Here is an 18,570-nt window from a genome sequence, read left to right on the forward strand (position 1 = left end):
TGCCGTGGGGTCAGAGCTATTAGAGCCATAGCAAGAGCGTGGTGGTTAGAAGAGCTATGTAGATTTCTGTGTGTTCAGGGATACAGCCAGTATTGGAGACATATGCCTTTAAGACCTGGAGGGCGGTACTTACAGGCAGTGATGAGGCAGTCATGTGGTTGGGTTTACAACCAATGAGAAGGCAGAACAGAAAGACTATTTAAACACAGACAAACAGGAAGTAGCTCTCTCTCGGGGAAGTTAGGAGCACTGCAGGAGGTAATATTTTATCTCTGAGCTCTGACCTCTCGGCTTTCTCTTTTACATTGGCTCTGTGTTTCTTATTTTAATAAGACGATTGGTTACATCTACACTGGGCTGTCCTGAAACTTGCTCTGTAGACTAGCCTGGCTGCAAACTCACAGAGATCTGCCTGCCTCTGCCCTGTGGTGGTGGTGGTGCTGGGATTAAAGGCATGCACCACCACCACTGCCCCGGCGACTTTGGTTGCTTTTATCTCTGCTTCCAGTATGCTGTGAAATAAGCAGCCTCTTCTGCCATCTTCTTCCTACATAAGAAAATGTGTTTCCATAGGCTCAAAACATGATCAAACAGCCATGGACGAAAACTTCAGAAAGGTGAACATTTTAAGTTGTTTTAAGTTGTTTACCTTGGTTTAAATTTTTTTTAACATTTATATATTTATTAACACAGAAAGAGGGTATGCATGCGCCATGGATGTATATGGAGATCAGAGAACAACTTGGAGTAGAATCTTTCCTTATACCTTTAATTCTCAGGGTTTGAACTCAAGTTGCGAGGCCTGTGGATAGGTGCCAACACTATTCCTGGGGGAATGTAAACAAATGTCTACTCATCTCAAACCGGGAACTGATGACATACCAAAATACAGTTACCCCTAAAGTCCAGCTGGGTGAACCTATTAATTTTACTGGGGTTACTTACAGGAATATGGTTTAGGGGTTACTTACAGGAGCAGAAATCACTCAAAGACACCTGCACTACCAGAGCTCACCCCAGGACAGGTGATAGCAAAGCTGGGACCTAGAGCACACTGCATAGCCGGCAGGTTGGAGAATGTCCTTTCCAGGCAGCTTGGCTGGTCTTGGTTTCTTCTGGGCAGCCAGTCTCTGTTTATTCCGGGTGTCTCAGAGTCATTCTTGCAGGTTGGCTTATCTGAGGGTGATGCTCAACACTCTTTATTATTTATGTATTCTTGGTAAAGGAGGGGCCTAGAGAATCTGGTCAGTTTCAGGAACTTCCTGAGCTATTTTGGGTTGTTTTCTTTCTGTCTTAATGGAGCTTCCTTGGAGAATGGAGAGTTTTGCCTCTCCCAGGACATGCCATTGTTTCATGTTTTGTAAACATCCTGTCCTAAAATAGCGTGTTGTTTCATTTTTTTCCCTTTACACCCTCCCTATGTTTTAAGTTTTCCTCTAAAATGGAAGGTTTTAATCTGAAGAAAACTGCTACACAACAGTTCCTATCTTGGTATTTCTTTTTAATCACTGATTGAAAGCTAATAGCATCTAATCTCATGGGAATGTTCAGAATTGCATTACAACTATGAGCTAATTTGGGGGAAACTGACATCTTTTAAATACTATCTTCATTTTATGAATTTTCCATTTATTCACATATTCTTTGATATATTTGAACATATTACTATGAGGCTCTTCAAATAGATAAGGAATATTTCCTGAAATCTTAATGATAGATATTTTATTATTTTGATTGTTGCAGAAATCAGATTCCTATTCTATATCCACCAGTTACATTTTATCTAAATACAAAATAAAAGCTTAAACAATGTTGAATTTTTGTTTTGTTTTGTTTTGGTTTTGGTTTTTTGAGACAGGGTTTCTCTGTGTAGTTTGGTGCCTGTCCTGGATCTTGCTCTGTAGACCAGGCTGGCCTCGAACTCACAGAGATCTGCTTGGCTCTGCCTCCTGACTGCTGGAATTAAAGGCATGCACCACCACCACCCAGCTAATGTTGAATGTTTTGAAGCAAGTATCTCATCATGGAACACAGGCTGGCTTTGAACTAGAGATTCTACCTTATTGGTTGGGGATTTAGCTGAGTGGTGGAGTGCTTGCCTTGCAAGCACAAGGCCCTGGGTTCAGTCCTCAGCTCCGAGCAGGGAGGGAGGAGATTCTACCTTATGTAGGGAAAAGGGGCTGGCTAAAGAAACCCACCCTGACCCTGGAGCCCAGAACTAGGGAAAGATGGCTCAGATAAGGCCAGTGAAAGAAACACAGTTTGGCTCAAATCAGAGCCATCTCTGCCCCTGGCCAACTGACCTGTGAAACCAACTAATTATAGAGCAGGACAGTAGCACCTTGGCTCTGGGGCCCAAGACCAGGGAAAGAAACACAGCCTGGGTTTGGGACCTGAGCCAGAGAAATGAACACTTTATCCTCAAACCCAGAGCCAAGGACACATGCCCTGACTCTGAAACTAGTGCCAAAATGACACTTTTGGTCTGTGGTGATATTTTATTTGTGCTGAAATATGATATTTTATTTGTATGTTAATAAATAAAGTTTGCCTGGAGATCAGAGGTCATAGCCATAAACAGAAGTCAGGCAGTGGGAGCACATGCCCTTAATCCGATCATATGACAAGCAGTGTCTCTGTGTGGATACAGCCAAGCATGGTGACACACGCCTTTAATCCCAGTACCAACCATAGAGACCTGGAGGTCTGTACAGACAGGCAGTGATGAGGAAGTGATGTGGCTGGGCTTAGAGCCAATGAAAAAGCAGATCAGCAAGGCAATAAAAGTGCAGGTTAGAGAGGAAGAGGCTGTCTTGGGAAGCTACAGCAAGGTGGTGAGCTAAGGTTAGTTGGCAGCTATTGCTCTGATCTCTACAGCTTGCACCTCTGTATTTTGCTCTGTGTTTCTTATGTAATAAGACTGTTTAGAAATTCGTCTACATTGGTCCCTAGAATCAGAGTCAGTGAAAGAAATATGCCCTGGCCTTAGAATTAGTGTCAAAAAGCTAAATAAGGCCAGTGAAAGAAACACAGTTTGGCTCTGAAATAAGGGGCATCCCAGTCCCTAGCCCACAAAACTGGCCAGTCCCTGGGCAGAAAAAAAACTAACCAATCACTGGTTCACTCTGCTCCCAAGATATCCTATATAAACCGCCCTGCTTGGTCAGTTGTGGGCTGTTCTCTCCACCCTGGTAGAGGCAGCTACTCTCCTGGATTCCTCCTTCCCAAATAAACGTCTTTCTTAAAAGAGTTTTAGCTGTGAAGATCTTCATTCACTGGTGTAGAGAAGATCCTTGCTAAGATATCCCTCAGTGGACAGAACAAGGAGGAACTGAACAGAAGATCCTTGCTGAGACGTCCCTCAGTGGACAGAGCAAGAGAGAGCTTAAAAAGTAACACTTTGCTCCAGAGCTGGGGGAGAGTGTTACATTTCTGCAGGGGTTTCCCCTTTTGCAGAGTGAAGAGAAAGAAGCAACATCTTAGGCTGGAGAAGCAGAGCTCTGCTAGGAAGCCCCCTTAAGTGGGAGCTGAGCAAAGCTCAGCTGTAGCAGCTCTCCAGGAGAGGAGCAGGATTGCTATATTCTGCCGGGAGACCATCCCCCACCACACCAGGTCTAGCCTGACTCCAGAACAGTCAGGATACCCTTCCCTGCTGAGCTCTCCTGGCAGCCCTAGGCCTGACTTTCCCAAACAGTCAGGACGTGCTTCCCTGCTGAAGCAGTTCCAGTACCCGGGACACCTCGGCCTCACCTCGGCCTCCAGGGCTGCTGTCTCCTCACAGCTCCAGCTGTCGGCTGACTCCCAAGTGGTCAAGATACCCCTTCCTAGAGTTGCAAAACTCACGTTTTGGTGCCAAAATCGGGGACCAAACCCACAGAGTTGCAACAAATTTACTTACACCTTATCCTGTAGAGAGCTGGGATTAAAGGATTGGCTTCAAAGCCCAATTCAAATCTATTGATTGATATATTTACCTTGTGTTATCACTTTAATGAACTCTTGCAAGTACTGAACTGAAAAAAGTTAGTTGTTTCTATACAAAATCTCCCTCTGTTTGTTTGTTTGTTTGTTTGTTTTTTAGACAGGTTCTCTCTACATAGTCCTGGCTGTTCTGGAACTATGTAGACCAGGCAGGCCTTGAACTCATAGACTGTGCCTCTGCTTGGGTCAAAGGCATGCACTACCACACCCAGATTGAATCTCTTATTCTTTAAAAATTTCTTTTTAGGTTATCATAGAAAGCAATGGGTTTCATTATAGCTTTTTCTTTTCTGTCTTGACAGGGCTACACATAGCTCCAGCTAGCCTTAAACTCACTGTCTGAGGATGGCCATGAACTCTTGATCTTCTTGCCTCCATATCCTGAGTGCTGAGATTACAGGTGCATGCCTCCACACTTGGAAAAGCTAGATGATTTTGATAATAAATATGATAATTTATTGTCTTGCACCAGCTAATCTGAAATATCATTTTTCTTTTATCTGAATAAACATTGTATAGTAGAAGTTCCTCTTTTTGAAGGATTAATTAAATTTTATACGTATGAACATTTACCTGCCAAATACATGTATGTATGTATGTATGTGCATGCCTGGTACCTAAGGAGGTCACAGAAGACTGTCAGATCCCTTGAAACTGAAGATGGTTTTGAGATGACATATAGGTGCTGGGAACCAAACCAGCTCCTTTTCATGAGCAGCAAGTGCTCTTTGCCACTGAACCATCACATCAGCTTCTAAAAAGTTCCTATTGATGATGATCTACTCATACACTTGCATATGAGAAATATTCTATGATCAAATAAATTAAAAAAAATATTGTATTAGTTATTTTACTCCTTATTGAAACAACATACCTGACAGTGTTGTGTAACTGTTTCTTCCAAGATTGGAACATTTCATCCTTCAGGTAAACTCCAATAAGACAGAAATGAAACAACCCTAAAATAGTTCAGGAAGTCCCTGAAACTGACCATATTCTCTAGAACCCTCTGTAAGCAGAGTTTCTCTGTGTCTCATCAGTATCTCCCAAATAATCATACAGAGACTTATATTAATTATAAATGCTTGGACAATAACTTAGGCTTGTTACTAACTAGCACTTACAACTTAAATTAACCTATGTTTCTTATCTAAGTTCTACCACATGATTCATGGCTTGTTACCTCATTTTCTACATGTCCTGCTTCCTCTGTATCTGGCTTGAGACTCCTCAGACTCTGCCCTTCTTCCCAGTGTCTTCCTAGTCTGGCTTTCCTGCCCAGACTATTCATGCCCAGCTAGAGGCCAGTCAGCTCTTTATAAACCAATGCGAGTAATACATATTTACAGCATACAAAGATTGTTACACAGCATTTCCCCTTTTGCCTAATTTTAAAAGGTTTTCATTTTAATATAGTAAAATTATATACAACAAAAACAGTTATCAAGTAAGAATTACATTTATAATATCCAGTCCATTTGTATTTGACAATATTAGAGAAAGTACTCTATTATTTATTTACCTTGTCTTTATGAGTCCAAAATTTTATAACTAACTTACCCTTTATCATAACTAAGGGAAAGTTAAAGTCTAATCATTTAGTCTTTAACTCAATCAAAGACCCCAGAAGGGTATAATGTTTCCTAACAACAGGGACATCTGGCTGCCTGGACAGTCACCCAAAGTTCTTCTGTGATGTTGGGGCATCCAGCTTTGGCCTACAGGCCTAGTATATCTGACAGACATTTTTGAGAAGCACGAAATTTTGAAGGACTGTCCTACCTTGTCTAGGCAAGGTTTGACAGTCTCTTTCTTTTGCATCCTGCTAGCCCAGTTTGGACAGTATACTGTCAGCAATTGAGGCAAGGGCAGTTTCTTTGCCCAAATGGATATCTTTTGCTATAAAGCAAGGAAAACTCCATATGGAGTTTCTTCAATGCCCATCATCTTTTTTGGAGTAATTTTGTGCTGATAGGAAGAGACATGTCTCACTGTAATGAATAGCCTTATGTTATTAAAACATTTAAAATGTCTTAGAAGTATTTGAATATCATCTATCTATCTAAATAAATCTGTTTTGTAGCAATAATCCAATTTGGTCTTTATAGAAACCCAAAGCTAGATATTATGGTAAATGCTGAAAGATCAGAGAAGCAGAGCAGCTAGCCACTAGAGCTCTTACCTCTACCAAATTCTCAGCCTGAAAGAGCTGAGTTCCTGTCTCCTCCTACCTTATATTTCTTTTCCCACCCAGCCATATCACTTCCTGTCTAAACCTCCCTAGTGCTTGGATTAAAGGCATGTGTGCCTGGCTCTGTTTTTCTTTCAGATTGGATCAATCCTGTGTATCCCAGAGTGGCCTTGAACTCACAGAGATCTGTCTGCCTCTGCCTCCCTAATGCTGAGATTAAAGGTGTGTGCCACCACTGCCTGGCCTCTATGGCTAACTAGTGGCTTAGCTCTGCAATCTGATCTTTAGCAAGCTTTACTTGTTAGATCACAAGCAAAATATCACTACATGCTTAAAATATACCTTGAAAACATACCTAACATGACTATAAGTTTGACTATTATAGACTATTATTAATCTGTATTTCTTAATTATGTGTTACATTTTTTAATGAGCTGCATAAATCCAATACCCTAAGTAAGAGTAGAAACATACATACAATATAACAAAATTAACTTTAAATTTGTATCAGTAAACCAAAATCCATACCAATGTAAAATATTTTGCTTTTCAAATTAAAGTAGATTCAATAATCTACCCTTTTAGCTCATCATTTCTATATCATATCCCCATTTTTTTCTTTAGAAAGAGTTCTTTGAATTTAACTCCTTTGTTTAGTTTTTTTTTCTAACTATGACCAATAACAACTTATAACCAACGCCCCCTTAAATGATAACAAACTTCCATAAGCCATCTTTTGAGAATATGGCATTGTTTTTTCTAGACTGCTTCTTGTTATCTGGGGGCACTGGAATCTCTAGGGGAACCTTGAAAATCAGGATAATTGTTAAGTCTTGGCTGGGGTATTCTGTGAGGCTAAATCATCTCAGCCACCAGCCTTGAAGCTGTTCTGGATGCTTTATCACCTGGACCATCCTTTTTTTGGTATCTTGTTCTGAAAATACGTAAACTTTTAAAGGTAACATACATATCTGCATCAATGAAAGTATAGACTGTGTGTTGTACACAAGTTAGCCAAACATGATTTTTTGTTTTATGTTTGAGCAGGTAAAATATATGTTATGCGTTTTGTGGTTTTTCTAGGTTTATTTATTTATGTCTGTAGCCAGGATTTTCAGGGGATCTTCCCCAACTAAACCTGATACATATCAACCTGGAATGAATCCACGACCTCTCATCTCCTGTGGAAATAAAAGCATAACATTTCCCCTAAAGTAACATTTTTTTTTACTTCCATTTTGAAGTCAAGACATTTTTAAAATATATAGGTTGGTTTAATCCAGTAGTTTTTATAAGCCAATGTGTGTTGTGATATTTTGTTTGGGTTCTGACAAATAAAACTTGGTAGAGCTTACCATAGAAGTCTGGAGGTTGGTACAGACAGGAGACAGGAAGTGATATGGCTGGGTGGAGAGAAGAAGTGATAAGGCAGGATGGAGACAGTAGCTTGGCCCCTTTTTGGTCTGAGGAGTCATGGAGGTAAGAGATAACTGTAGCTGCTCCTTTACATCTCTGATCTTTCAGCATTCACCACAATGTCTGACTCTGGGTTTTTATTATTAAGACCAGTTAGAATTCACACTACATCTGGCATTAAACTTTGGGGCATGAATTCACAAAAAAAGTCACTTTGCAGCCACTGGCAAATTCATTACTTACACTCATGATATTAATCACATTTGTGGTATTCATAGATTACATTCGCAGTATTCATTCAATTATATATATATAATATTATATATAATAAAATATATATAATAAAAATATATAATGCATATATATGCATTTAAGTGTTGAATGTCATTTCTTGAAGGGGGTAGGAGGTCTTAAATACAGGCTTACAGCACAATGGGAGGACCCCGGAGGGCAGAAGTTCACTACTGATGTTTTACAATCTTGCATCTAAGCTGTTAATGCCCATTATTCAGGATACACAGACAAGGAACTTCCCTTAAGCATTCAGGAGGGTGGAACCTCGGAGGGGATTAGCACTGAGAGGATATCAAGGTCAAGGTATGCAAGCAAGGCAACAGTTACCCAAAATGGGGGCCAGGGCCCTGCAGTTCCCCCTTTTATTAAAAAATGAGCTTCTGACTTGGGATGTCAGCAGGTCACTTTACCAGTCATGGAGACGCCTGCCCAGGCCACACAGGTGCTCTGTCTTAGGTTGGTGAATGCCCCCAGGCATTACCCGTCTCTGAATACTCATTATCATTCCAACTCAGTCGTGTGTGAGCTGCATAGTTAATTGCTGCCAAAGATCTCAAAGTGGCACTGGGCTTGCAATCTGTGTGTTTGACACAGAAAAGACCAACAGAGGTCCTATCTCACCCATAGCCAGTAGGCTAAAGGCAACTGAGCCATTCCCTTCCTTAATGAGCCATACTGTATGTTGCAGTCCTTGTAAGATAGTATCCCAAAAGCAACTGGAACTTGAGTTTATACATTTATAATTTTCAAAGCCAATCGAGATGTATATAACTACTGTAGATGTAACCAATCGTCTTTTTTAAAATAAGAAACACAGAGCCAAGGTAAAAGAGAAAAGCCGAGAGGTCAGAGCTCAGAGATAAAATCTTACCTCCTGCAGTGCTCCTAGCTTCCCCGAGAGAGGGAGGTACTTCCTGTGTCCCTGTTTAAATAATCTTTCTGTTCTGCCTTCTCATTGGTTGTAAACCCAACCACATGACTGCCTCATCACTGCCTGTAAGTACCGCCCTCCAGGTCTTAAAGGCGTATGTCTCCAATACTGGCTGTATCCCTGAACACACAGAAATCTACCTAGCTCTTCTAACCACCACGCTCTCACTATGGCTCTAATAGCTCTGACCCCAGGGCAACTTTATTTATTAACATAAAATTAAAATAACATTTCAGTACAAATAAAATATCACCACATTTCCCCTTTTCTATTTTAATAAAAAGAAAAAAGGCAAAAGGTTATAACTAACAAAAGAAAAACTATATACAAAAGTACAATAACTATATACAATATATACAAGTAACAAATACCTAAACGATGTCTAGTCCATTTGTATTTGACAAATCAGAGAAAATAATTCCCTTATCTATCCTATTTTAGTAAGTCCAAAATGTATCTAATTCACTTTCTATCCTAATTAATCTTCAACTATAACTAACTAATCTTCAACTCCCTCAGAGACCCAAGAAGGAAATAATATTAGCTAACAAAAATAAAAACAGGAAGTGCACAAAAGCAACTTCCAAAAATTTTGTGAGTTGACAGAAACAGCCAGCTGCCTGGACAGTCACCTGAGGTTTCTCCACAGTGTTGGGGCATCATCTTCAGCCTATAGGCTTAGCGTATCTGACAGACTCATTTGTGAAGTAGGTTGTACACAAGGTCAACAGTTCAACCTCACATTGGGTGAGAGCAGTCCATGTACCAGAAACACCTGAATTCCACTAGTGTCATGTCATGATTCAGGATTTTAAATTCTGGAAATTGTTGATGGTTTTTAATTCAGCTGTCCATTCTTCTTGGCTGTGTATATATGGCTTCATCTCAGCATCCCCTTCTTCTCCACATCCCTCTATTAAATGCCAGTCTACTATTGAGAGGCGTGAGCTTTCAGTTGCTGTTCCATCGCACAACAGAAGCCATCGGCCCACTGCCTGTTCAGCTGCCTTCAAAGAAAAGGGCACTGTACCTTTTCCAGATTGTGAAGGCCACTTCAGGGATGGTGCCATATTGTCCTGGCCTCAGAAGATGCCGTCTGATAAAGCCATAACCACACTTGTTTTGGCAGGAATCGGTAGTCCTTTGTTTCGTGTTCTGTCTGTCCATTTTTTCTGTTGATTTGAGGATACTTTGTTGTCCAGTGGCTAACTTTTGCCACAATGAAAATTAACTCCATATGCAGATTCTTCAATGCCCATATTTTCTCTGAAGTAGATTGGTACTGCCAGGAGCCAACATGTCTCAAAAAAGAAAAATTTCTAAGTTATTAAAACATTTTAAATGCCATATTCTGTAGATCTCTGAAGGGTTTGAAGATGACCTGTCTAAAATATATCTGCTCAATTTTTAAAACATATCTAATATGACTACAATTTCTATTGTAATGTCTAATTACTAACTTTCACTTCTTTATATCCTAATAGTTGGTAATAATGTAAAGTATTTAAAACTAGTAATTGTCTTTTTCTTTTCTTTTCTTTCTTTTCTTTCTTTCTTTCTTTCTTTTTTTTTTTTTAAAACAAGAACCTTAAATCTAATCTCCTTTGCTTAGCCTTTTTCCTAACCCTTGACAACAACTTGTAACCAACCCCCCTAAACAATGAAAATTATCCCAGACCCAAAACCCATTAAAAGAACCAAAAAAAAAACCACCCGCCCCACACCACCTCTTTGGGAATGTGGGCGTCATTCTTAAAATTGCTTCCTGCTGGGTATGGGCGAAGTTATCTTTATCCTGAAAGAAAAATTTTAGGTTAATTGTCAAATTCTAGGAAAGGTAACTATATCCTTCATTATTATCCAGTCCATGTGTATTGCCAAAGTTCAGGGTTTATCTCAAGTCCTTATTTAAGTAGTCTTTGAGACTGGATCACCTCAGCTAGTCATCTCAAAATTGTTCTGAGCACCTTGTAGTTCAAAGCTGATCTGTAGATGATGTTTGTCAGCTTAGTGATATTATTATTGTCCACGTGGAATTGTTGTTGTTGTTGTTGTTGTGGGGCCCCATCTTCTTTCCGGAGACTTCAGTTGATGTTAGGCCTGGCCGTGATTTCCTGCAGAAAACTGATAAGAGACTCGAACACAAAGACATATATATGCAGCTAACTGAAGCCTTTTTTCTAGAATTAGTTAGTACTCTATATGACCATTCATATCTTAACAAAGTTTAAAATGTATATATATATTAATCTTGTAAATTTTGATATAAAATTTATACTTTAAGAAAAGTTTAAAGAATCAGAATAGAATCAAAGAGTTGAGATTAGTAATAGAATAGTCCCTTAATTAATTTGGCTTTTGTCCTGTCCCATAGCAGAAAATGGCTCTTTTATTCTGTCATGATACAGGGAGTTTGTATTTTCATTTTAACAACATGCTTGAGTTTAAAGAAGGAGAGAGCCATTCTCCAACTCCAAAGTCAGCTTTAAATTTTAATTGAACTGGGACTATTAGAAAACCAATAGTGTTAAATCTTTAGAGAAAAGCAGAAACAAACATTTAAGAAGACATAAAATTTTTTAGATAATATATACCCATATGCCATATACTCCCATATACTCTGTTTCCTGGGATAGATGATTTGTCCCTTTTCTTCAGTTGTCTCATTTGTCTTGTGTCCTTCAGATTCCTTAACCTTCATTCTCCTAAAAGACAAAAACAAAAACCTTCCCCCAAGACTAATTTTGGGGATGTTCCTTTTTGGCAAGTTATTATCTGATTAAATGAAAAGACATGTGTTACAGGTACAAGTTAGTTTAAATTGGATGTTCATGCTGGTTGATGAACTATCACCTCCTCTAATTAAGAGGTTTCTCTTGTTCAAATCGAACCTTTATCAATTTTGATGGTACCCACAGCTTATCTTCTCCTATAGAAACAAAAGCAAAACCTCGTCCCCAACGTAATACATACCCTGGCTTCCATTCTGAGGTCAGCACATCCTTAAAGTATATAGGCTGATTTAATTCTGTAGTTTTTTCTATTACCCAATGTCTCTCTGCAGCTGTTGTTCCTTTCTCATTGGCATTCAGAAAATTCAAAGTTAATAGAGCATTATGCAGTCTATTTCTGGGGGTTTTTGTTACTCCTTTCTGTTTATTTAGCATATCCTTTAGTGTTCTGTTTGATCTTTCTATAACTGCTTGACCTGTAGGATTATGTGGTATACCTGTAATATGCTTTATTTTGTAATAATCAAAAAACTGTTTCATTTTAACAGAGACATATGATGGAGCATTGTCAGTTTTGATTTGTGCAGGTATACCCATGATGGCCATAACTTCTAGCAAATGAGTGATTACAGAATCAGCTTTTTCAGAACTCAAAGCAGTTGCCCATTGAAATCCTGAATAAGTATCAATGGTGTGGTGTACATATTTCAATTTTCCAAATTCTGCAAAGTGAAACACATCCATCTGCCAGATTTCATTTCTCTGAGTACCCTTTGGGTTACATCCTGCTGGTAATGGCGTTTGATTATAGAAGGAACAAGTAGGACATTTCTTTACTATTTCTTTGGCTTGTTGCCAGGTTATGGAAAAATCCTTTTTTAAACCTTTACTATTGACGTGATGTTTTTTATGAAAGTCTGAGGCCTCCAGCACATTTCCTATCAATAATTTATCAATCTCATCATTGCCTTGTGCTAGAGGGCCTGGCAGACCAGTATGAGATCGGATGTGAGTTATATATAAAGGATGACTCCTTTTCCTGATTGTATCTTGTAATTGAATAAATAGTGAAGTTAATTCTGAAGCATCAGGGATAAATTCTGCAGTCTCAATATGTAATACCACTCTTTCAGCATACTGAGAGTCAGTTACTATGTTGAGAGGTTCTGAAAAATCCATTAATACCAACAGAATAGCATACAATTCTGATTTTTGCACTGAATTATAAGGACTTTGTACCACTTTACTTAAATTTTCTGATTTGTAACCTGCCTTTCCTTGTTTGTTGGCATCTGTATAAAATGTACGAACTCCAGATATGGGTTTTTGCCGTACAATTCGAGGCAAGATCCAATCAGCTCTCTTTATAAAATCAATTCTGTTGCTTTTGGGATATTTGCTGTTAATTTCTCCCAAAAAATTACTGCAAGCTCTTTGCCAAGGTTCACTTTCTGTCCATAATTTTTCAATGTCCTCCTTAGTTAAAGGTACGACAATTTCTGCTGGGTCTATTCCTGCTAATTGACGAAGTCTCAATTTTCCTTTCCAAATCAAGTCAGAGATTTTTTCCCCATAAGTTTTTAATTTTTTATTTGGTTTATTTGGTAAAAATATCCATTCCAATATAATATCTTCCCTCTGCATTAATATTCCAGTAGGGGAATGCCTAGAAGGTAAAATAACCAGAATGCAATCCAGCTTTGGATCAATACGATCCACGTGCCCTTCATGTACTTTCTTTTCTACCAAGGCCAATTCTTTCTCAGCTTCAGGTGATAATTCTCTTGGACTATTTAAGTCCTTGTCACCTTCTAAGGTTTTGAACAAATTAGTCAGTTCATCATTTTTTACCCCAACAATAGTTCGTAGATGAGAAATATCTCCAAATAATCTTTGAAAGTCATTAAGAGTCTGTAGTCTATCTCTCCGAATTTGCACCTTTTGGGGTCTAATTTTTTGTAGCTCTATTTTATATCCTAAATAATTAATAGAATCTCCTCTTTGTATTTTTTCAGGAGCAATTTGTAATCCCCAGCAAGGCAAAATTTTCTTTACTTCTTCAAACATTCTTTCTAAAGTATCTGCATTTGAGTCAGCTAGTAAAATATCATCCATATAATGATAAATTATAGATTTAGGAAATTTTTTACGTATCACTTCCAATGGCTGTTGTACAAAATATTGGCACAGAGTTGGGCTATTTAACATTCCCTGTGGGAGGACCCTCCATTGAAATCTTTTAACCGGTTGAGAATTATTATAAGTAGGCACTGTGAAAGCAAATCTTTCTCTGTCTTTTTCTTGTAAGGGTATTGAAAAGAAACAGTCTTTTAAATCAATAACTATGAGAGGCCATCCTTTTGGTAACAGAGTAGGCAAAGGAATTCCAGATTGTAGAGAGCCCATCGGCTGAATTACTTTGTTAATTGCTCTAAGGTCTGTTACCATTCTCCATTTACCAGATTTCTTTTTAATAACAAATACAGGAGAATTCCAAGGGCTGGTTGACTGTTCAATATGCTGAGCATTCAACTGTTCTTCTACCAGCTCTTCTAAAGCCTGGAGTTTCTCTGTTGTTAAAGGCCATTGCTGAACCCATACAGGCTTGTCTGTTAACCATTTTAAAGGTAGAGCTGTTGGTATTTTTGGAGGATTATCAGTTGTTGTGCCCTGTTCCTGTATAATATGGATGGCTGGTGACCACTCAAAATAATGCCTTCTAATATTTCTCTCAGAAACATGTGCTAGTTTATGATTTGTTTCTGAGATTGGAGGGATTTTAATCTGAGTATTCCATTGTTGCAACAAGTCTCGACCCCACAGGTTCATAGCTATGTTAGCGACATATGGTTTTAATTTTCCTCTCTGTCCTTCTGGACCTATACATTCCAGCCATCTTGCACTCTGTTTCACTCCAGATAATGTCCCAATTCCTAACAGTTGAACGTTTACCTCCTGAAGAGGCCAAGCTGGATGCCAAAATTCTGGTGCAATTATGGTAATGTCCGCACCTGTGTCTACCAGACCAGACAACAAAACACCATTTATTTTTATCGTTAATTTTGGTCTCTGTTCATTAATAGAAGTTTGCCAAAAAATTTTCTTTATGTTTTCTCCTGAATTTTCTATTCTCTCTTTTTCATCATCCTGACCAGCATGATTTATTCCAATAGTCATTTGGTTATTTAATCGCTCAGAGCAGGGATTTCCTCTACAGCTGCAGGAAAGGTTTGAACTGGTTTTGCTATGGGGGCCTGCATGAGGCCCCTCCGGGAGTTTCCCGAAAACTGAGGCAAAGGATTACCCTGTCTGTCCTTTGTTGATCTACATTCGTTGGTCCAGTGTTTTCCCTTACCACACCTTCTGCATACTCCAGAAGGAAGGGGCATTCTGTTGCCATTGTTCCTTGAAGAAACATTGCTTCTAGGAATGACCTGTTTACAGTCCCTTTTAAAATGTCCTTGCTTTCCACACCCAAAACATCTAACACTCCTCAAACCTTTTGAAATTACTTCTCCTACCCACGTATCATGCTCATCAACCTCAACATTAATTGTTTCTCTAATCCAATCTTCCAAAGGTGCAGATCTTGCCCTTAACGGCCTGATTATTCTTTTGCATGCTGCATTCGCATTCTCAAATGCCAAAGCTTCAATTATTGCCTTACTAGCTTCTGATCCTGAGACCATTCTGTTTACTGCTGAAGCCAGTCTTTCTAAAAAATCTGTGAAAGATTCTTTTGGGCCTTGCATAACCTTTGTGAATGACTCAGGTTTTTTTCCTGGTTCATCAACTCTGTCCCATGCATTCAAGGCTGCCATTCGACATAAAATTATGGTTTGAACATCATATAAACATTGTGTTTGTATTGAAGCATATTGGCCTTCTCCAATAAGCTGATCCTGACAAACTTGTATTCCTTTTTCCCTCCATTGTGTTTCTACGTTTCTAGCTTCATCCTTAAACCACGTTAGAAATTGAATTCTCTGGCTGGGTTCCAGAACAGCTTGTGCAAGGTCCCGCCAGTCCTGTGGTATAATCCTATTATATGTTGACCAAGAGTTTAACATTTGCTTTACATATGGGGAATGCATGCCATAAGATACTATTGCCTCCTTAAACCTTTTAAAATCCATCAGTTCAATTGGAGCCCAGATATTTTGTGTAGCCATTTGATCAGGCATCTGCTGTACGGTTACAGGATAAATTAAGGATGACTGTGTGAAAACAGGCTTTCTTTCTGTAACCTTATGATCCAAACTTGAACCAACTTCACTGTTAAAATTAACAGGTTTTTCTAAAGCTGTTATCCTGGCACTTAAATCGACTATCTTTTTAAATACTAAAATGAGAATAAGCATGGTGATTAACTGCATAATTCCCATAATACTAATCTTTTCATATAGTTGTTCCATTGTCAAACTGCCTAAAATTTCAAACAAAACCCAATTTTCTTCCAATGTACACAGGAAACCCATTTTTTTAAATGTGGAAAAAATTTGTCGTTTAAATAGTTTCCTTTATGACTTACCAAATCTGCGTAGAACAGTAGAAATCCGAGCGAATTTCAAAAGAGCCACCTAGTGTCCTAGGTGTGAATCCAGAGAGAGAGAGAGAGAGAGAGACAGAAACAGAGAGACAGAGAGAAAACAAGAGAGAAAGCAAAAGCGAAAGTGAAAGTGAAAGTGAAAGCGAAGGGGTAGCCGGCTAAAGCTTAAAGCCAGCCACTTGTTCCCTCTTGAGCCGAGTCAAGGCTTGGCTTTACAGGCAGGGGCCCTGTTTAGCAGGGCAGGCCTGAGCCCAGACCTGGGCTGGGGCTAGGGAGCCGGCTGCTCTGGCTAGGGAGCCGGCCCCAAGCAGTTTTTAATGGATTCTTGTCACGTTGGGCGCCAGATGTAGATGTAACCAATCGTCTTTTTAAAAATAAGAAACACAGAGCCAAGGTAAAAGAGAAAAGCCGAGAGGTCAGAGCTCAGAGATAAAATCTTACCTCCTGCAGTGCTCCTAGCTTCCCCGAGAGAGGGAGGTACTTCCTGTGTCCCTGTTTAAATAATCTTTCTGTTCTGCCTTCTCATTGGTTGTAAACCCAACCACATGACTGCCTCATCACTGCCTGTAAGTACCGCCCTCCAGGTCTTAAAGGCGTATGTCTCCAATACTGGCTGTATCCCTGAACACACAGAAATCTACCTAGCTCTTCTAACCACCACGCTCTCACTATGGCTCTAATAGCTCTGACCCCAGGGCAACTTTATTTATTAACATAAAATTAAAATAACATTTCAGTACAAATAAAATATCACCACAAACTACTGAATTAAATTTATCATGCCCAATAGAATGAAAGATTAACTAACTGTGGTAGCTACTTTTGTTGCCAGGGTCTCCACTGTGCTAGCGGTAGTAAGCAATTATGAAATGGTAATCCCAGAAACAGTAGTAGCAGTGTGCGCCATTGTTATAACAGCAACAGCAGCAGCAGCAATGTCAAATTCTCTTCTGGATTGTGTGGATATCCACTGGCATGGATACAACTCCAATAACACGAACCGTCAAGGCCCAGCGTGACTTGATCCCAGCATGACTTTAGCTGGCAGCTCTTCTGGAGAATCCAATCTCGTGGCTTCAGTTCCTAGGCTTACATTAATGCTTGCCAAAGCTGACCATATTGGGCTCTCAATCTCCATTGGCATCAGAAGGGTAGATTTTTTCATGAAGACCCATTGGGTCTCTGTCATGTTGGGCTTCAGCAGTAGCCACAGGGTGCGTTCAGTGCTCAGGAATCCAAAGAGGAACCTCATTGTTCTGAGGAAAGACATAAACCAAACTCCGGGGCCACACTAACACTAGATCAGGTCTCCTCCACGTGCTAGTGGAAAGATCCTTCCATCGCTCCAGAGGGTGATTTGCAACAGGAGCCCTCCAGTGCTTATCTGCATCGGATCCTCCAGCAGAATCCACTGATAAACTCCAGCAGAATCCACCGATAAAAAAATTTAAAATATATAAAACAAGGGAAAGATTAGAATTTGGAGAGGAATAATGAGTCCCTAGTTGGGAGGATAATTATTTAGATAGGATTTATGTAATGTCAATTATAAACGTTATCGGTTTTATCATTTTTGTTTTATCACTAAAAAAGTTGGTTAATATGAGTGCTAAGATACAAGTTTTAGAAAAACTTATTAAAACAGATCATAGTGATATTCAGACCCAGACAGAGGAATTTAAAGAAGAACCAATCTCAGCATTGCATTATAAGGTTAGAGAGGAATAGCTAAGGTTTTCAAGCAGCCAACCTTAATTTATCCAGTAATTTTACAGAAATTGCCAAATGATAGATATCCTTAAGGCTGTGTAAGAGATGAATGAACTCTTGTACAAATGTTAGATTTAAGGAAATTCAAGGAAGTGATAGTCTCATATGGCATGCATTCACTTTTTGTGAAGCAGATGTTAAACTCATGATCAACGTGTAATAGAATTATCCCTCAAGACTGGAGAGACTTGGTTATAGCAGTCTTGGAGCCTGGTCCTCAACAATGGAGGATATGGTGGAAAGATGAGGCTAAGATCACTTAACAGCAAAGTAGAGCTAGAGGTATGGAAATCTCCAAAGACCAACTTCTTGGAGAGGGAGATTATGCTGATGTCCAAAGATAGTCTCTCTATATAATGACCACACCCTGGTTTTATGCTGCACAGCAGCTTTGAATGCTTGGGACAGAATTAAAGAAGTAAGAAAGAAAACGGAGTCATTTATTAAAGTTATCCAGGGCCCAAAAGAAACTTTCATTGAATTCTTACAAAGATTGACTTCAACAGTAAATAGAATGATATGAAATTCAGAAGTTAGACAAATAATAATTAAATCTTTGGCTTTTGAAAATGCTAATGCACAATGCAAAAGGGTAATTAGGTCGTTAAAGGTAAGATCAGCACCCTTGGAGGAATGGATCTGAGATAGTCAATATTGAATCTCATAACCATGATGATGCTTGGATAGGAGAGACAATTTCAAGAAG

At 39.1% G+C, this 18,570-nt stretch overlaps 1 protein-coding gene across 1 annotated transcript in view; it reads right to left on the reverse strand.

The window, feature by feature from the left end:
- Znf639 (zinc finger protein 639) overlaps nt 1-18,570 on the reverse strand; it is a 194,549-nt gene that overhangs the window by 135,471 nt on the left and 40,508 nt on the right. The gene's annotated exons all lie outside the window — the stretch shown is intronic.

This window comes from Peromyscus maniculatus, chromosome 6, assembly GCF_049852395.1.
Source record: "Peromyscus maniculatus bairdii isolate BWxNUB_F1_BW_parent chromosome 6, HU_Pman_BW_mat_3.1, whole genome shotgun sequence".
Classification (NCBI taxonomy): domain Eukaryota; kingdom Metazoa; phylum Chordata; class Mammalia; order Rodentia; family Cricetidae; genus Peromyscus; species Peromyscus maniculatus.